The sequence below is a fragment of the Anabrus simplex genome, chromosome 4 (genome assembly GCF_040414725.1).
Source record: "Anabrus simplex isolate iqAnaSimp1 chromosome 4, ASM4041472v1, whole genome shotgun sequence".
NCBI lineage: Eukaryota > Metazoa > Arthropoda > Insecta > Orthoptera > Tettigoniidae > Anabrus > Anabrus simplex.
Window position 1 is genome coordinate 307,257,469 of NC_090268.1, and position 21,749 is coordinate 307,279,217.

The 21,749-nt window shown below is 40.2% G+C and overlaps 1 protein-coding gene across 4 annotated transcripts in view; it reads left to right on the forward strand.

Moving 5' to 3' along the window:
• Positions 1–21,749, forward strand: part of sbb (scribbler) — a 364,549-nt gene that overhangs the window by 129,654 nt on the left and 213,146 nt on the right. For 2 of the 4 annotated variants that reach the window (XM_067145663.2, XM_067145664.2), the window contains exon 3: positions 18,061–18,131. The exons of the other annotated variants lie outside the window; for them this stretch is intronic. The gene's annotated coding sequence lies outside the window, so the exon portion shown is untranslated. The remainder of the gene's footprint in view (positions 1–18,060; positions 18,132–21,749) is intronic. 4 annotated transcript variants of the gene reach the window in all.

The following is a 21,749-nucleotide window of genomic DNA, read 5'->3' on the forward strand; positions in this document are numbered from 1 at the left end:
TGGCATGTAAATGTTTGATCAGCGCTGACAACTCCACAGGAACGGTTTTCCAAACACCCTTGCGTCTCTGATTATCATAATTATTTAATGCCAGTTATTTTTACTTTGTTGAGGATAAAATTATAATAATACACCCTATCGGAATTAAACTCAGCAGTTATTTACAATTCAACGGTTTTATAAAGGTTGAAAAAATGGCCATAATAGAAGGAATAATTTGTACCACATGGCAGTTCGTGAAAAGAAAAGAACTGAAAGGAAAAGAAAAGAAAAGAAAAGAAAAGAAAAGAAAAGAAAAGAAAAGAAAAGAAAAGAAACAGAAATAATATAGAATAGCACACAGCAACTCGACCCATTTAAATACTGATCATGATCAGGCTCTCATGAATACGGATATTTCATGTAATTCATCTCGTGTAATTCAGTGTTTCCAAACTGCTAAAACAGTGCTATACAGACGTTAAAATGCTTCAGTAGTCGGCGACTTAAACGTTTTCACTGCTTTTACTCTACCGTCTTACTAGAAGACCCAGTTTGGTTTTAGACAAGAAGATATCAGGAAGAGGGCACGGAAGGCTCTAAAACTCGCAGAAAACCGTGGCAACTTAAGAAGAGGACGAGACAACTCTTTTAGAAGCCAGAAATAAAAATTCCTATTAACAAAGTAATGAAGAACCATTCGGTTTCCGTTTCCCCTGATTAGTTTCCTCCAGTTATTTAAATGGCTATAAAATTATTATTTTTTGTAAAAAATCTAGTGCATTGTTTAAGGTTATACTCTACTTTTCATTTTATACAAATACAGGTATTTACCGGGCGAGTTGGCCGTGCGGTTAGGGGCACGCGGCTGTGAGCTTGCATCCGGAAGATAGTGGGTTCGAATCCCACTGTCGGTAGCCCTGAAGATGGTTTTCCGTGGTTTCCCATTTTCACACCAGGCAAATGCTGGGGCTGTACCTTAATTAAGGCCACGGCCGCTTCCTTCCAACTCCCAGGTCTTCCGTATCCCATTGTTGCCATAAGACGTATCTGTGTCAGTGCGACGTAAAGCCACTAGCAAAAAAAAAAAACAAGTATTTTCGTTTGCAGGAAGCGTTAATTGTGTTTATTCATTTATTTTCCTTACAAAATGCACTCCTTTTTTCTTTAAGACATTTTACTTTGATATGAGAATGTCTTATGTTTATTTATTACAACTCACCTTTCATAATTCTATTTCTTTGGTTTGTGAAGAATATTCTTAATTTAAATGTCTTTTAAATGTAAGCATTGTCCGTGTCTTTTACTTTTATACGTCATTTTATCCCATTTCCCATAATTATATTTTAAAAAAAGCATGGTATGATATTTCAGTAAAAGGGTATGTCTTTAAATAAAACGCGAATCGCCATACTAATATTTTAGTGAATGTTCTGGTGCGATCCCATTTGAGAATAAGGTCATGGTCGAGACCACTAACATTTCAGCCAGCCTTCGCACAAAAGAACTACAAAGAAATAGGAGAATTTGACCCCTAATGAATTGATATAGAGCCCGTGTGTGGTTCCTCCCTTCATTTTCCTCTCTACCGCAGATTCAAGATTAAGTCAGAGGGACGTGTGGGCAGGCGGGGAGGTAAGTACTTTTCCCTCTGTGAGTGTTTGGTTCATTTTAGATCACCCGTCATTCGCTCTCTTCATCTCCCCTCGCTTTTCAGGTGTGTCCATGTGTGGATCTGATCCTTAACATCATGGAGTCAATTATAATGTACGTTATTTGGTCACCTATCAAACTCTTCAGAACCTATCGATTGATGTTACCTTGTTCATTTCTGGGGCTGTGTCAAACATTTGGATAACAGAAAACATTCCTGAACTTTCGACCACGACTACCGTATAATCCATTTACTCAAAGAAGGAAAAAGGCAATCCAGATAACTAAATAAATATACAGTCAGTCCAAAAAGTATTCGCGAATGAAACCTGTCTATAGACAGTAAAAAACCAAAAATAAAAAAAAACAAATGTAGTTGGATGGCGCATAGATCAGTACATAATTATTGTACAAAATAAAAAAATAAAAAAATATTCGAAGCGATAACAAGGATAACAAAACCTAAAAGCTCCGTTATTAGCTAGTTCATAAAGTATTCGTCTACGCTCGGAATAGCTGTTTAAAAACGCGAGATCAGGGGTGAAACGTCACTCGTGATTCACGCACGCGCTGGTGTCACCTACCGCAACTCACTAAAAAAACGTGTTATTGTTGTTGTTGTTGTTGTTGTTGTTGTTGTTGTCGTCAATGGCTCTAGAGACGTGTAGGTTGCAGAATGGGTTGAAAAGGTAAAGAGGCGAGCGTAACGGAGAGGAAACTCATCGTGCGCTTGCATAATCAATGAAAATCGTCCTATGCGATTGCAAAGTTAGTGGGCGGACCTCGATCAACGGTTCAGTCGGTGGTGGATCGCTTCTGTACAACAAAAACATTCCAAAACAGGCCGCGGAATGGTTGTCCTCGGGCACTGACCGATCAAGACGAAAGATTTATTACGTGAGAAATCAAGAAAAATACAAGACTTAATGCATCGAAGGGCTGGTGAGCTGGAGAGGAGAAGGACAAAGGTATGTGTTAACACAGCAAGGAATACCTGCAAACAAAATGGGTATAATGGCCGGGTAGCTCGTAAGAAATGTTGGGTGAGTGCAACGAATCGCAAGAAACGGCTTGCTTTCGCCAAAGGACATATATTTAAGGACGAGGACTTCTGGAATAAAGTAATATATATATATATATATATATATTTTTTTTTTTTTTTTTTTTTTTTGCTAGTTGCTTTACGTCGCACCGACACAGATAGGTCTTATAGCGACGATGGGACAGGGAAGGGCTAGGAGTGGGAAGGAAGCGGCCGTGGCCTTAATTAAGGTACAGCCCCAGCATTTGCCTGGTGTGAAAATGGGGAAACCACGGAAAACCATTTTCAGGGCTGCCGACAGTGGGATTCGAACCTACTATCTCCCGAATACTGGATACCGGCCGCACTTAAACGACTGCAGCTATCGAGCTCGGTCAGTAATATATTCGGACGAAAGCAAATACAACATATTTGGGTCAGATGGCAGGCGAATGGTTTGGCGGAAGAAAAATGTGGAGATGCAACTGCAGAACCTTGTGCCCACAGTGAAACACGGTGGGGGTTTCTCCCAGGAGTTTCCCCATTCAAACATGATGATGCTTGGTGTGGGGGTGCAGCAGGTGTAGGACAATTACATGTCATAGAAGGAACAATGGATCACAAGATATACATAAATATTTTTAAGACAAATTTGAACACTAGTGCCGAATATTTGGGTGAGCAAGGCACGTACATCTTCCAACAGGACAACGATCCGAACTACACAGCTCTAAATACTAAGCTGTGTCTATTATATAACACCATAAAACAACTCAATACACCCCTCAGAGGCCCGATATGAGCCCAGTAGAATACCTGTGGAAAGCGCTGGAAGATAACATCAGGAAACGGCGAATTTCTAACAAGAACGGCTTGAAACAAGCTCTGCAAGACGAATGGGAAAAGAATCCATCCTCCAGCACGGCTAACTTGGTCCGCCCCATGCCGCGAAGATTGCAAGCAGTCATTGCTGCAAAGGGAAACCCTACCAAGTATTAATGTATGTTGTTACGTACAGTATGGACGAATATTTTATGATCTGGTGAAAAAGTACATTTTTACGTTTTGTTATAATTTTGTTATCGCTTAGAATGTATTTATCTTTTTGTTTTCTAATAGTAATGAAATGTACTACTCAAGTGGATCGTTCGTTTGCTTATTTTTGTCTTCCCATACCATATAGACACGTTTCTTTCTAAAAAATGCAAATAGACGAATACTTTTTGGACGCACTGTATGCCTCTTGGACTGCACGTACGATTCTCTCCAGAATTAGGTGAATACCAGGGAGGCTTCAGATCTGGTGAAGCTGCACAGAACAGATCACCACTTTTAAATTAGCCATGGCATATTAGCATATTACAGGAAACAAAACAAGCTTCTAGCAATAACCTTTGTGGACTTTAAAAAAGGCATTTGACTAGCCATAGAACTTCAATATTCAAAATCTTCAGAAATTTTGGACTCTACCCAAAATTAATTAAATTGGTAGAACTCACTTTAACCAACACAAAATCGAAAGTCAAGTTTACAGGGGAATTTTCTGAACCATTCCTAATGAAAACAGGTTTACGACAGGGAGATTGCCTATCACCACCCGAAGAACATCAAGATTGGAACATCCAAAGACAACATAAGTTTAAACAATGTTCAGGGATCCCGACAAGTTAAATCACTACAGAAAATAGCGCAGAAAATCGGTCTCAGAATATCGTTCGAAAAGACAGAAATCATGTTAACTCATCCACAACTTGTAAATAGAATCGCAATAAATGAACAGGAAATCAAAATCGTTGACCAATTTAAATATTTAGGAGTAATAATAAGTAACCTCAATAATTATAATGCCGACCGCAGCCCTTGTAAGGCAGACCCTTCGATGAGGGTGAGCGGAATCTGCCATGTGTAGGTAACTGCGTGTTATTGTGGTGGATGATAGTGTTATGTGTGGTGTGTGAGTTGCAGGGATGCTGGGGATAGCACAAACACCCAGCCTCCGGGCCATTGGAATTATCCAATGAAGGTTAAAATCTCGACCCGGCCGCGAATCGTACCCGGGGCCCTCTGAACCGAAGGCCAGTACGCTGACCATTCAGCCAACGAGTCGGACAGTAACCTCAAATGAAAACCAGACATAGTGTAATATAAGCAAACTGACCAGAGCACAACATATCACCAAGAACACATACGATAAATATTGCCTCTCATTAGCCTCAAAATTAAAACACTGTAAAACCGTTACACAACCAGAAATAACACACGCAAGTGAAACGATTTTCAAAACATGTAACACTACAGAAATAGATAAATTACTCAAGATTAAAAGAAGAATCAGAACGTGTATAAAGAAGAACTATCCAGAAAATGGATGCTAGAAGCTATCTTGTAATGAAACAGTCTACAAGGAGATGGAACCGGTAATGAGCACTATCAGGAAGAAACGAATCTCATTCTTTGGACATCTACTCTGGACACCAGAAAACAGGATCATCAGTAGAATTATTGAAAAATTATGAAACATTAAGAGCAACATTAGATGGATTACAAAAAATCAAGGAAGATATGAGGAAACTACAAATTACAATAGAAGATACAAAAACTGGCAAAATAAAGAAACTCGCAGACCTACAGACCAGACTACAACAGGCGGACAATGGGACGGGTAATTTCAGACGAAGTAAGAAAGTTAAGTTCCGAGAAAATGAAGTATTGAGATGACAGAAAACTGAATAATCCTTCTTATAAAATTGACTAAAGTGGTCCAATGAAGGCCATAAAATGTAAATAATAATAATAATAATAATAATAATAATAATAATAATAATAATAATATGTTGGTATAAATAAATAAATACTTGTCTTTAAATTGGCTTCCTGTTACACCCCCCGCCCACCTGAAAAATCAACCATCTTTGATTTCTCTCTCTAAAGGCTTGGTAGGATATAATCGTGATTTAGATACTTATCCGTTTGCTGGGGGTTGTTTGTAAGAAATCTTGCTGCTTTACTCTGTTACATTCCGTGGTTGTCTTTATTGGCAGGTTATTGTGCTTTGTCAATGGTGTCCATTACATAATACTATTTTTACAATGAGAGGATCCCCAGTAGCCAGCGGCGTTGTGAGACTGACCTTGGGAGGGGTCTGCTGCCTCGCCGAGATTTATTACCGCAGCTCGACTTCCCCTCATTATACGAGACCGCTTTCTCCTGCCTGCTCTTGTCGCATTCCATCACATCAGTTTAACAGTGGATTAAGAGAATTAAAGAGGAGCTTTGACGTGAGGGGTTAGAACAAATAAAAAATAAAAAAACACAAATACCTGCAGTCCCCTTTCCCTCATATGCTGTTCTCTGTTCGGCACTGCACCTGTCTGGTGTTATTTCTTCTCTAGAGAAAGGAAGGCTTAGATATTGCCGTGTCGAACATTGTTCTTCGCAAGCATCTACGTAATGGATTTTTCTCTAACAAGTGAAGTGTTTTGCGGTATATTTTGTTCAACGGCTAACTTTTGTCTAGTAGGTACGCCTTTCTTACTAGTAGAAAATATTCCGGACTGAACATTTACTTGTGCATTAATACTTTAGACCTGTATGATTCCGCGGGAACTAAGCATTATCACTGAAGGCACATGCACTAAAAATGCTGCAGAAAATCCGTGTTTAGTCGTAAAAAACGTAATCGTAATCGTAATGTCGGTCTCGTGTCTGTCCATTTATCTTGTCCGCCTCCGTAGTGTACCGGTTACCACTATTAGTTGCCGTCTTCGGAGGCCTGTGTTCGGTTCCCGGTACTGCCAGAAATTTTAGAATGGCATGAGGGCTGGTATGTGGTTGAATAACTCACGTCCATCGGGGGTTTGCCTGAAAAGATCTGCACCACCTCAGGATGAGGACACGAGTTTAGTTTAGTATGACATCTTGATCTTCCTGAAATATCTGCATCCCAGATTTTAAAAGCATGCAGAACATCGTAATTTCACCTGAAACTGTACAAAAATCAGACAATGCTTCTGATGTAACATCACGCGCGATCTTTAAACTCTTATTTTTATCGAATATGTATGTTCAGAAAGCCTCTGTGGCTCAGGCGCCAGAGCGCCGGCCTCTCACCGCTGGGTTCCGTGGTTCAAATCCCGGTCACTCCATGTGAGATTTGTGCTGGACAAAGCGGAGGTGGGACAGGATTTTCTCCGGATACTCCGGTTTCCTTGTCATCTTTCATTCCAGCAACACTCTCCAATATAATTTCATCTTTCAGTCATTAAATATTGCCCTAGATGAGTGCGACAGGCTTTGGCAGCCGGCACAATTCCTATCCTCGCCGCTACATGGGGGCTTCATTCACTCGATTCCTGGCCGGGTCTAATGGCTGGAAACAGGCTGTGGATTTTCATTTTCATGTATGTTAAGAGAACATTAATGAAAGTAGTCTATTTGATCTGCCTTATAATGATTGCGAACATCTTCACTATTTTATTGAACTTCTTTAAAGGTACATTTTTGATGTTGAAGTTTTCGCAGCGTGTCTTTGAAATTCACAACGCCCCTTTGCAGGAAAAGTTAGGACAATTTAAAGGAGGCACATTCCGTATTATTAGCATTAGGAAGTTTTACTACGGTACATAATGAAAAAGGCGTATAACAGAAAAATGTATATCTATCTGAAGGTAAATTTTTATTATTAATTGCTATTCGGAAATTCTCCCAAAGTATTTAGTGACAACACATGCAGCCAACGAACTCGTCTCACCATCGGCCTACGTTCCAAGAGGCCCAAGGCCATCGGTAGAGGTCTGAGCGCATATACAAAATATTATCCGCATCCGCGAATTGTTATCCGCGGATATTGTAAATATTTTAAAGTATATTACACCTAAGGTATTAAACGGATACATCTGTTAACATAATGCAATAGGCCTGATACATAACACTAGACACCCTACAGTCACAGGTTTATGACGGATTTCCTCTACCGACATATTGAGCTGTTCTCTTTGGGAACCTTTGTGCCTTTCTTCCACTAATTGTGGGCAGAAACCAGTTAATCAATAAACTTCACTAGTTAGAAATTATCAGCAAAATTATCCGCACTGCCATACAGTTTGCATCCGCCAAAACACTAACTTCGCGGAGATCTGCGAATAAATCCGCATCCGTGCAGGGCTCTAGCCCATCGTCACCTCGTTAGGGTACACGCTAGCTGCCCAGTCCGATTTCGTTCACAAGTTCAACCACCACTTCTCACACCATTGAAGTAGAGATAGCATATTGTTCACAGATTGCATTCATGTTAATAAGTCTGAACTACTTGCGAACGATCACAAAATATTATTATTATATTTTTTTTTGCTAGTTGTTTTACGTCGCACCGACACAGATAGGTCTTACGGCGACGATGGGACAGGAAAGGGCTAGGAGTGGGAAGGAAGCGGCCGTGGCCTTAATTAAGGTACAGCCCCAGCATTTGCCTGGTGTGAAAATGGGAAACCACGGAAAACCATTTTCAGGGCTGCTGACAGTGGGGTTCGAACCTACTATCTCCCGAATACTGGATACTGGCCGCACTTAAGCGACTGCAGCTATCGAGCTCGGTATTATTATTATTATTATTATTATTATTATTATTATTATTATTATTATTATATTGGTGTAATAATATAGTAATATCTGAAGATGAAAGGTCTCCATATTAGATATTAGTACTTTATTTTGTACAAGCAATTGGGAAACGCAGAGTTGTTTACAGGTTTGGAAATATATCCCGGGAAAGTGAATCGTAAGGAGGATCTAATCGAAGGGCATGCGTGGCATAATTGGAAATTGTGCAGTTAGACGAACCCGCTCGACGTATTACATGATTAGTTCGTTTCGTGATAAAAAGTAGCTAAGGACTTTTGGAGTTCAATTTTTGAGTTGCACTTGAGGCCCTGGTCCCAGCCTATAAAACAGAAATGCTCTTTAACGAGATGAGGCGAACGTTATTACGCTCTAGAATCATCGCACCATTACAGCCAGCCGACTGAAGTACCGAAAGCGAGATCCCACCTCAAAGACCGCCAAATGTACTGTAAGAATAACTCTCAAAGGGAACATGATGCGTGATAATGGCGAGTTCCATTTTCAGACACTGGCCGAGCAAGACTTAAAACCTCAACACCAACCCCTCGGCATGTCCTGACCCGCCCCGGGCTTCCACCCCCGCGACTGTGCATCTTTAAAAATAGATTCGATTTTTAATTTATTTTTTTACTTCTCAGCTGGTCTGGTGGTTCGTTTTTCTAAATTACAGAGTTAGGTCTATTGTTCCCTTTCTCGTTGCTTTATAGACACATCCGATGATTGTGTCGTTCTTGGCTGTCTTTTGGCTCTACTGGATCCTACTATATATCTAAGTCGCAGCATCCTCCTTGTTCTGATGTTTTTTCCTTTCTGCAACGTTTGTCCCGTTTCATTTTGCAAATATCGCGACGTTACTGTTACTATTATAATAGTCCTAAGCACGCAAGTAAACGGAGCTAATGACCAAGATATCCCTAGCTACTCAATGAAACTTGCATGGAGACGGCGTGGCGGAATGTTGGCATGTTTTATACTAAATTGGGAAAATAATTGGATCAACAAGAAGTGATTTTGAAGCAGGCGGAAAGTTGGCTTTTATATCGTTCACAAGTATTTCAAACTTACTAATTAACACGTTCGTTTTATACGTGAATGCAATTTACTGCCCTTGACTTCATCATTCGTTGTCTGAGCTGTAATAGGAGCTTGCCTGAAAGCTTTATGATCGTTCTGCAATATCTGTCCATCTAGTTTTTACATTAGCAATGCTTCTTTATGGTTTAATTAGCCCATATGTCCAAATGTGGAAGCAGGAGCCATAGCAATAACAGGTCTTAAACGACCGTACCTTTTATCGGAAGTGACCATACAAAGAGCTTTGTTGAGAAGGCCATCAACATAGAACAGCTGCATTGCATGCTAGGTTCATTTGTTACGGTCGAAAATCTATATAAGAGTTTACTAAAAAACAGCTTTGGCAAATCTGTTCGTCCGTTCTACTGGACCGATTTGCTTCATTTTTGTTTTATTCTCTCCGGAATTAACTGCCGGTGAATCACGAGACACTGATAAGTCTCTAAGTTCAGCCAACTTTGAGTAGTCATAAAATCAAATCATGAAGTGATCACTCCCATAATTGCAGCCGAAGGCTTGCCCTAACCCGCAATACATTCTATACTTAGCAGGTTGCTAAGCAACTAACACTTTAATAAATATCTGATATATGATTTTCATCCTTCGTAATGTCATTGCAAGCAGCCATGTTTGATCACTACCTGTCAAGCCAGAGTATACCCTTCTTTTGATCACGGAAGAACAGTATTCCCTGCTAGATACTATTTGATTCTCTTATCTTTCCCAGCTTCTAAATATATTCGACAGATAGCAGAGCATTCCGAATAACTTACATGCTGCTGAGAGAAAAAGTATAAGCCTTAGACATTATCTGGAAACACATGTCGAAGGATAATCTAGCTACACTAGAAAGAGTGAAGGCTATGTAACTTACAAAAGGTCTCTGCCTGGGAAAAAACACTCCTTCGAGACTAACTAATGATCTCACAGGATAACCGTTCTATATACAGTAGAATTGTGATTAAAAATACCATTGCCGCCTACGACACATTACCAAGTTTTACATCAAGAACTGCAAGATTTTAAAAAACGAATATATGGGTAAATGTTTACCAAACATGGCGACGTCAGAATGGATGAATTCTGACTACGAACTGCGGTATACCATAACGTGCATCTTGAAATCACTAATAGGACAGACAAAACAATATGACTACGACAGGCATATCAAGACGAGTTATCTGACCTCTTTATAACTAATGTCGCGGAGCAGCACTGGCCCACTAGTTATACTTAAAATTCAAGTTCATAATACGCTTGTTGCTATTTGTTGATGGATACAGTATCTTTGCATGTGTTTCTTGGCCTAGTCAAGAGAAAAATATTGCTTCCACTGAAGTCTGGCTCTTTTATGCTTGTGACAATATGGAAATTGCTGAGGTAAGGGAGGTGCTAAGTAATGACGTTCGGAGCACGGACTAGTGCGTCTACCGGCCGTGGGTGGGGATGGTAGAATACATCTGTGGTTTCCCCTACCTATCTGTCGTAAGAGCTAACTAAACTGCGGACTAGGGGCTTTGATTTTGCGAGCGTGGGTTGGCGACCTGAGTATCCTAGCTCAGTCAGAAATAGGTTTCACGTACTTGTGCATGGCACCACACGTATATGTTTATCTGACGTCTCATGGTGAACTCTTGTTCTCTTCTGACGCCGATAGTATCAGGTAAGCTGTCCTTAATTTTCACGCCCTTCGTGGACGTTCTTTTTCTTTGTTCAGTACGGCAATTCCTTGAAGAATCAGACCTCTTCTGGTTACTATTAAGAGAGGATGTTTGCTCAGTTTCACTTCCTCTTGAAATACTAATCACCACCACCACAACTAGTGCGTCTGAGTGTTGTGAAATGCGTTATTCATAAGGCTAGTCGTGCTGCATTTAGGGCTGTCGCCCAGGTAGCACATTACCTACCTTTTCTTAAATGATCTCAAAGTAGTTGGAATTTTATCAAACATCTCCCTTGATAAATGATTCATCTTCCTGTAAACAAGTATTTGCCCCAATTTGTCTTCTAGAATTCCAACTTAATCTTCATATTATGATCTCGGACAGCTCGGAACATACCGCTTAGTCGAGCAGGTCGTCTCCTTACTCCCAAGTCTTCATATACCGAAGTTTACAACATTTTTGCAACACTACTCTTTTGTCGGAAATTACCCAAAAGAAACCGTAGTGCTTACCTTTGGATCTCAGCGTACCGTGTACACCTCATTATAAAGCATCCACCGGATTTTGCCTGTTCACTATGACTGCATATCCTGTGGTGGTTTTATTTGAGGATCCAACCGGCCTCTAGTTTGAAGACTTTTCAGACATTGCCTACATATGCAGTATGTACGAGGAAACTGGAATATAAAACCCCGCTGATGTATATCAAAAGCAAAGTACAAGAAATTTCTCACGAAAATTACTGGGAAAAGGAGTGGAACGGAGATGAGAATGGGTTGCACCTCTCGAATAGTGAGACGTGCTTGGAGATCGCCGGGCTTCTGCGGAGTTTGACATTACTTCCACTTAATTTTGCCGGATCTTCACTTTTATTCCTTTGTTCGTTATTATTTGTTGAGCTTTTGTCTTATGGTGTCGACGGTATTAGGTTTGTTAAAGTAGGGCGTGATAGCTGAATGGCGAAATAGCTGACTTCTCACTAAGGCAGCCGTGGTTCGAATCTCGGTCGATGCATGTAAGATTTTTGAGGTGAAATGTCACGCCCTAGTGGTTCGGATTCCACATAAAACTTATTGCTGTGATCACGATTCCAAAAGTCGCGTTGGACCGAGCTCGGTAGCTGCAGTCGCTTAAGTGCGGCGAGTATCCACTGTACGGGAGATCGTGGGTTCGAACCCCACCGTCGACTGCCCTGAAGATGGTTTATCGTGGTTTCCCATTTTCACACCAGGCAAATGCTGGGGCTGTACCTTAATTAAGGCCACGGGCGCTTCCTTCCCACTCCCAGCCCTTTCCTGTCCCATCGTCGCCATAAGACCTATCTGTGTCGGTGTGACGTAAAGCAACTTGTAAAAAAAAAGTCGCGTTGAAACTACAAGTTTTTAAAAAACCTTAGAAGTCTTTATTTTTCTCGTCCTTCATGGCCGTTTCCTTTCTTTAGCAGATACTCCCTTTCTTAAAGGGCGTTGGAACACTTCCTTCTCTAATAACGCGAGGTGCTGATAATCTCCTCTTCATCGTCGTCGCCGCCGGTACTCTTCTTCTTCCTCTTCTTTTTCTCTTCTTTAATACCGTAATCATCGCCACTTGTCCTCGGACACTCCCGGCACTACGCCATTTCATTTAATCTCCACTTATGCAGTTAGTTCAAATCATATGATGATGGCGATTATCATCATTATCATCATCATCATACGCACGTAAAGTCCCCGAAACGGCTGATTGTCCTGAGAGAGAAACCACCCCCATCCCCCTCTTTCTGTTGCAGGTACCGCACATAACATCTTCGCTATTTATTGCTGTTCAAGACACCGTCGGGGGTGCTGTTCACCTTGTTCGTGTCTTCATTAAAGCGGTTCATCTGACGCCTCTTTGGCCTTCCGCGAGATAGAAATCCACTGGGGTTGTGTTGTACTTCTGTGCTGGTAATTGAATTTGTGAAGCTCCTGATCTCGTGTCCAAACCATCTCAGCTTTGCCTCCCGTATCTTTTCTGCAATTCGAACAACACCAGTCGTTTACAGATACTTCCCTTCCTCACGCGATCTCATCGTTGGCTCAAGGTTCCTTCGAGGCATTTCCATTACATCGTGTTCTTAGAGACACCAAAGCGCTTGAATTTTCTTCAGCGTGCCAGTAAATCTATTGACACGGGTCCGCCCGTCTCTTTTATGAAATGCTGACTGGTTGTTTCGGGTTTAGATTGTACAACCTAAAACAGTGTGTCTCAACGTTTTTGATGGAGCGGTCCCCGAAATGTTGCGGTTTGCAGGTGTGCTTTGTAAAAAAGGAAAAGAAAACTGAGGTAACATTACAAATCAATTGTATTTGAAATAAATAAATATTTAACACTATATCTTGTAAAATTATTATCCCGCATGTTCGCAGTTTATATAGGCTACTAATGGAGTTGATGATGATTGATGATAAAATAAAACAATTAATTTTTTAAACAAAATGCGATTTTTGTTTCTGTGATCCTTGTACAAGAACGTCAGTTCTCGGCTTCAAGTAAGGTCAATCCATTTGTTTAAAATTAAACTAAGCGTATACTGTAAAATCAGAAGATTGCAACGGCATTTTTGTATTTCTTATTAGCGTAAAATTCGCCATCTGGAATTCTTATGAAATGTTCACGGCCCTTTACTGTACTGAGGGCGCTGTCCTTCACTTGAGATGTACTGATTGAAGAAAGTCACTTCGGCACTGCATGTCATTCGATGTCGACGTGTAAAAGATATCTGGTGTCACATTTATTGTTTAACCGACAAAATTAACCGACTTCTAGTATAGTAAAACGGAGCCTCCAAATTGACACGCAAGCGGCGTAAATGCCTTAAAATATTATATCCACATCTGTGAAGTAAAAAATTATCTCATCTAGACTCCTTTTTGGCGGCGCGATAAGTAAGCTTTATCTGACCCTGTAATAATTAAGAGGGGAATTCCTCAAGGCAGTATTATTGGACCTTTATGTTTTCTTATATATATAAATGATATGAGTAGTGGAATCGGAGGTAAGGCTTTTTGCGGATGATTTTCTATAGAGTGATAAATAAGTTACAAGATTGTGAGCAACTGCAACGTGACCTCGAAAATGTTGTGAGATGGACAGCAGGCAATGGTATGTTGATAAACGGGGTTAAAAGTCAGGTTGTGAGATTCACAAATAGGAAAAGTCCTCTCAGTTTTAATTACTGCGTTGATGGGGTGAAGGTTCCTTTTGGGGATCATTGTAAGTATCTAGGTGTTAATATAAGGAAAGATCTCCATTGGGGTAATCACATAAATGGGATTGTAAATAAAGGGTACAGATCTCTGCACATGGTTATGAGGGTGTTTAGGGGTTGTAGTAAGGATGTAAAGGAGAGCGCTTATAAGTCTCTGGTAAGACCCCAACTAGAGTATGGTTCCAGTGTATGGGACCCTCACCAGGATTACCTGATTCAAGAACTGGAAAAAATCCAAAGAAAAGCAGCTCGATTTGTTCTGGGTGATTTCCGACAAAAGAGTAGCGTTACAAAAATGTTGCAAAGTTTTGGGTTGGGAAGAATTGAGAGAAAGAAGAGGAGCTGCTCGACTAAGTGGTATGTTCCGAGCTGTCAGCGGGGAGATGGCGTGGAATGACATTAGTAGACGAATAAGTTTGAATGGCGTTTATAAAAGTAGGAAAGATCACAATATGAAGATAAAGTTGGAATTCAAGGGGACAAACCGGGGCAAATATTCATTTATAGGAAGGGGAGTTAGGGATTGGAATAACTTATCAAGGGAGATGTTCAATAAATTTCCAATTTCCCTGAAATCATTTAGGAAAAGGCTAGGAAAGCAACAGATAGGGAATCTGCCACCGGGGCGACTGCCCTAAATGCAGATCAGTATTGATTGATTGATTAATAGTTCACGAACACTACGTAAAGCCTACCGCTGACAGGGACCAGACAGAGAACGGACTGGAACCATGGAACCTACAACAATCGGATTGGAACTGAACTCGCTGACGCGGTTGTTTCCTTTCGTAATGGTGGAGTCACGCGAGACAGTGTTACACCGTTCTTTTCTTCCTTTACATAAAAAGAAGCTGAACTTGGATAGCGACGTTAATTTACAGAATTATGCCTAAAATACTTTTCTTACATGTAAGCGTAAATTCGCGAGTGGAGGCAGTTTTGTAAACGTTTTGGGTATCACAAATTTCGAGAATGCATTTTAATTGTCGTAGTATATCTCACTAACGTTTTGGAGATTTTAAGTGTTTCATTATTAATTTGTGAGTTGCGAAATTTAAGGGCATTTATAAACTGGCTTGCGATGCTTGTAAGAATTGGTCTGCTATTCATGTTTCTTAAAGGTGTATTATTCTGAAGGGGAAAAAATGTGTAGATGATTTTTATCTCAGAAGAAAAGTGTCGTGCTTCGGTATTTTCAGGCATTACTAGTCCATGCGTTCCAGCGAGCACTCGAACACAGTAGATTCTTTTATGTCGACTCTTGGGTTACTAAATGAGACCTACATTTGTTGTTGATCCTTGTTAAAAGCTAGAGCTGGATTTATAAAAAGAATTTATTGCTGTTGGTATTAATCAGGTGCCATTGTAGTCCTTTATTGGGCCATTAAGATGGTTATTTAGGGAATGTAATTTTGTCTGTTATCTGATCGTACTGAAATAGTCGTGGTGTTGCGCGTTCAATCCGAGCCATGGGGATGTCTTGTCTGTAATTTACTTGCCGTAATACTATGTGGATGGCTACTGTAATAGGCTTGGCTGGATGTCAAGAAAGCAAAGTTCGCTCTTCTTTGTTGCAGACCTGCTTTTGGCTCGGCTGTTAACTCATCCGCGTCTAGAACTTGTCATCTTTGTTTACACAGCCAAGGTTATATCAGCCACATCAAAGCTGCTTATAGCGAAGAAGGGTTCCCTTTCCTCGATGATTGCACTGTCTTTTTTCTTCTTCTTAATCGAATGTAGGCTAATTACGAATCCAGCTTACCGCAACCACTGCGCTTCAACGTTATCATATTCTATTTATTGTAGTATCCGGTGAGTTATACGGGGTAATAATTGAATTTCCTGTTGTCACTGAAATTTAAAAGTTGCCGATCAGCAGTTATTTACACAGCTGGTCGTTCCAGTTCTTCTCTGTGATCTGTGTTCTGTTCTTTCAAACTGAGTTCTGTATTGTTTATAAAACCCATGTGAGTCTCGTAACGCGGGATTGTAAACAGCTCACTACAATAAAACAGTTTAGTAAATAACTTCCTATTGGTTGCGAATTTCGCTCCCCCCCCCCCCCCCCCCAACTGTTTATTGTCAACCTTCAGTTTGTCAGGGTTGCTACTTTGTGTGGTATTTTCTAAAACTGCTGTGTTTGCTCCTTTCTTCACACATTCTAAAACTATTAACTTTATACCAGTTACTTGATTGATTATGTTACATATTTTATGAGTGATGTAAGGCATTTTCGTATTACGTAGTGGCTTTCCTATTGCCTGTTAACCAGTAGCCGTGTGTTCGTTTCCCAATTCGTGGGAACAGTGTTCAATCGTCAGGACAACCGAGGTGCCCAGTTCGTTGAAGGTCCGAGAGTGAAAACAGAGATATCTTGCCAAGTTAACTGAGAAAGTATCTGTTACGAGAGACTGCGAACTCTGTCCTATAGGACAAACGGTAGTCGTCATGCCCTCCGAAAAGCCTGGCGGAACGAGGTAGCAGTGACGTGCTGAAAGTAACCAATACGGATCCTCCCTGCGAACGGTTTTGCGTAGGCGTCCCGTCAGCTGTCGATCACTCCGTGAACTTCTTCCAAACTCTGGACACATCACTGTCATTCCTACACGAGTAGTGACATCCTTCTTGCAGCAGTGTCACAATTCGAGTGCGGTGATAGCAGAAATGGGTAATCCTGCAATACTTTAGTCCTACTCGTGTTGTCTATACACCACCGATCTTGCAAGTACAAAAAAAAATGAAAATCCACAGCATGTTTCCAGTCATTTGACCGGGTCAGGAATGGAATGAGTGAATGAAACGCAAGTTTATTTGCAAAGGTGTATTGTATGTTAAAAAGGAAGACCAGAAATATTTTGTTACTAAAACCCATAGGACGGAATAGGATAACACAAAGTTTGATGCTGGTTCTTTCGTACCAGAGTTCGCTCTGTTTTTGCCAGAAAATGTACAGTCCTTGGTTTACTACTGATATGTTCCTTCTTTTGTACCTCTTATGTCGTGTGCACAGTTCTCCGTAACCTCATTTTCTGAACAAAAGTGCCAATGTTCGCGCGCGCGCGCGCGCGCGCGCGCGTGTGTGTGTGTGTGTTCGGGGGTTGGTTGGTTTGTTTTTACCTTAGATGATAAATCACTTCCGTTTCGGATTCACCAAGATTGTCGACAGGATAATATGTTCTATACGGAGAAAGAACTCGATCCATATATAAAAAGTAATTCATATACAGTACTATCTTCAATAATAATGTTATTATTTTTACGTTCCACTAACTATTTTTGACGGTTTTCGGAGGCGCCGAGGTGCCGGAATTTTGTCCCGCAGGAGTTCTTTTACGTGCCAATAATCTACTGACACGAGACTGATTTATTTGAGCACATTCAAACACCACAGGACTGAGCCAGGCTCGAACCTGCCAAGTTGGTCACTCAGCTGGGCATATATACTATCTCCAATTGTTGATCTAAGCAGCCTCACAATACTAATAATATTTCAAACAAACTAGGCTAGATTAATACCATGGTCTTACATTGCGTGGACAAATTGATCTAGTAGGTATGATTTCTTTATTTCTTTGGTTGTTGTTCAAGAGCTACGCTCTACCACTTGCTCGACCTAATTGAATAAAGGATTAAGCATAATCTCAAATTTCGTAGTTCAGAAAACAATCACACAGAGTACACTGAGATAACATTTTATTTCCTAATTCTAGCAAAATGGAATGTGTTATGTGGTTACGAGCTTGTTTATACAGTTAAAAACAAAATATATTGTTTGTCATGCCATATATTGAGTGTATAATTATGATGTTCTTTATTTTCAGGTATGTATCCTTCAGTTCTCATCTGTTGATACGCTGCATTGTCTGAGATATAAACAGCCTATTCCAGAAGTGTAAGTGAAATACTATTGTTTTTAATTTTTAAGTTTAAATTGAACTGAACGGTGTATTTGAACCCTTGTAGGTTGCATTACTCATTTTACTATCCGGTTGTACTAAATATTTCTTCAAGTGAAAACCAGTTGTTTAGTTGATCACGTTCGACAGAATATAAAAATGTGATGCACCTGCAGCTTAGATCCTTTCCAACATAACAAGTATGACCTAGGCCAACATAGCTCATTTGGATAGATCAACGGACGCGAAATCGTGTGGTTGTGGGTTCGGATCCCACTAGTGTCTGGTTGGCTATTTTTGTTCTGTATCGTACTTAACATCTCTTTAATACAGTACGGAACACGACCTAATCCACTGCAAGTTTATTTCGAGAATATAACATTCTTCCACATTTTTCACAATTCCATGTCTTCAGAAAAGTTTGCCGCTAGTTGGTAGTGCCGCTGTTGATGACATCATACTGGGTTTCATCTTCTTCGAAATAATTCTTCTTAAATAATTAACCTCAGCGCTATTCTTCACTATCCTGCGTTACAGGTAACTAAGCAGTTCTGCAAATGTGCTGCTTATTTTTCTGGTACAATCTCGTGAACTTATCCGCCGTCTTGTTTTAATTACTAGCTATGGATTGTTACATCAATAGATTCTGCCATCCCCTCTGGAACGTGATTTATTGTATCACTGTCTTTGTTTTCAGGTTTACCCTGTTTTATTTTAGTGTGTAATACGGTGATTTCATTTTTACACTAAAATTATGAGCTCCAATAACAGTTCCATATTCTCAGGGGATTGAAACTTTTTAAAAACTTAAGAAAACGAATATCATATAGGTAACGTTCTGAGGTTAATCACCGATTTTTCTTGTGTCTTGGAATGTTCAATAGTCTGTAATCGAATAGATTTAAACTAGACACATTTTATTGATAACTGTACATGAAATAAGAGCAGTAGTTTTATTGACCAGTAATATGGTGCAGTTACCATAAACACTTCAGTCTTATGAAGATCAAAGCGGAAATAGGTATTCTAACAAATTATTGATACACTTTTGATTAAGAATAATATCTAAAATTTTATTTTATGGTGTTTTTAAGTCGTGCGCCATTCACAGTTTTAATTTAATTCACTTGAAAAAGATAGTCCTTTCTGTTGCAATACTAATTGTGTGACCCACTGTAGAATTTTTCACGTTTTTAATGAAACTCAACAAAACATGAAAATGATTGTTGTACAGGAGACGGCAGAAAATTACTTGTAAATGCTTCGGACAAACGTACGAACTGCGACTAATATATTATTAGAAATTAGCAGGCGTTGCACGAACTTCCCTGGAGCTCCAGATGTAAAATGCTAGGGTTAGGGACACAGTAGGTGAGGAAGTTGCCACTTCTGGTCTAGTTTCCGAGGTCGAATGTGGGGGATGTAGCTCCTATACATCTATATTGATGCCTGGTCACGAGGATGGAATACTGTGGTCACTACCGCACCTCGACCGGCCTTTATTCCAAAAATAAATCCACTCTTGCAGGAGATTCCTCTGGTACAGTTACGACAGTTGGACGAATAGGCTTGTGCCTGACAGGGTGAGATTCAATATTTATGGGACTACCGTGATTTGAGCCTTGATCTTTCCAGTTCAGCGACTTACGGACGATTAAAGACATTCGCTCACTATTTTCTGTTCCCCATATACAGGAACATATGGAAATAACTAATAGATCTATAAGAGGATAGATAACGATTAAGAAAAAATCATAAGGAATATTGGAATGTAATTATGTGATCAATGGACTAGGAATGCTATTGTGAATCCCTTTTATATACTTGGCTGATCTAGGAAGTTTGAACGAAAACCATTGAAAGTTCAGATGTAATAGTACGCTAACCCTATGTGTATTGTAGACTCTTCCTAAACGCATCATTCCCCAGTGTTCCGTCAATCATGTACTAGTATCACATTAAAGGTATCTCACTTGGTTTCAAGTTAATAGAAGACTGTAGCTCGTAGTTGCTAAATGTGTGAAGTATGCACAGCCCTACTCGTGATGATTGAAGATTGTAATTTTTGTTTTAAGGGGAAGTACAACATGGCAACCATCCCCTGTTCATTGAGACTATAATAATGTATTATATTTTATATAACATATTTCACGTTAATCATGCTATGATGAGTAATTGTGACTTTTAAGTTTTGGAACACGTACGTTTCAACGTTCCGACTATCCTAAAAAATAAAATAACGATGAACAACGAGGAGGTGAAAAGACGTTGTTTTGACGTTGGGCACAGATTTAAATAAATTTAGGCTAAAATCCACATTATACAAGCTTGCAATCTTTCCCACTGATCCCGTAATTTACTGTCTGACACATCTCGTTGCCAAAGATATGTAGCTTATTAAAGGCAAAACTTTCCGCCAGCTTGGAAGCTCTTCCATATTGTGTCGGTAAACTCCGTTCAAGCAGGGTGTTCTTGGCTTTACTGGACGTCTCCATCACGATGCTAGAAAAAACAGGAAACAAATTTGCAGATTAGGATGCGAAAGAGGCGATTCTGCCACCAATTACTGTCCTAGTGGAAATCGAGGTGTAAATTATAATACAATAACTTGAGTGTTCATTTGTTGTAGATCCGTATTAGTCAGTAACTCGATGGTCGGTCATAATGGGTTAGATTATAATCGCATCTCATTTATCGGCTGAAGGTAGGTATAATTTGGCTCCGGAGTGTATCAGATGCAATTTCACCGCTATTAAAGCCGTATTCTTCGATCTGCCTTGAGGTCACGCTCATTGTAGCGTACATCATTTGTGAATGCAGATGTAATCTGTAACAGCAGTGATACGCAGTGAAATTAACGAAGTTGTAACAATCAGTAACATAGTTTCCATATTTCAAATGAACCCTCTAGTTGATCATTCATCTGTACATGCATCGTTATTAAAATTAGTCACCACGTTGTACATTTTGTTTTGTTTCACTGGTTTTTAATTCTTGGAATACCGGGCGAGTTGGCCGTGCGGTTAGGAGCGCGCAGCTGTGAGCTCCCATCCGGGAGATAGTGGGTTCGAACCCCACTGTCGGCAGCCCTGAAGATGGTTTACCGTGGTTTCCCATTTTCACACCAGGAAAATGCTGGGGCTGTACCTTAATTAAGGCAATGGCAGCTTCCTTCCCATTCCTAGGCCTTTCCTGTCCCATCGTCGCCGTAAGACTTATCTGTGTCGGTGCGACGTAAAGCAAAATAGCAACAAAAAAAAACATTTTTGGAATGTTTAACGAGCTGGCATTTATTACTTGTGCTCTCTATGCAAGTCGTCTAGTATGTCCGTTAATTTCCTTAAAGCACATTGCTTACTCTGTTTTCCCCCTTCACATAATGGCACCGCAATATACATCGGCCCGTGAGAATAATGTCGAGCTTATTTCAACACCGCCCCTGTACCACTGAGGCCCTCTTGCCTACCATCAGTCACAATGAAGTTGGGGAGTTATCATTATAATGGCAAACACTCACTCTCTACCTGCCGTTTTACATCCTCAGAAAGACTGTCTTAGTGGTTTTCCAAACTGAAATCAACATAGGTCATTACAATGACGCCAGTAGGAATTTC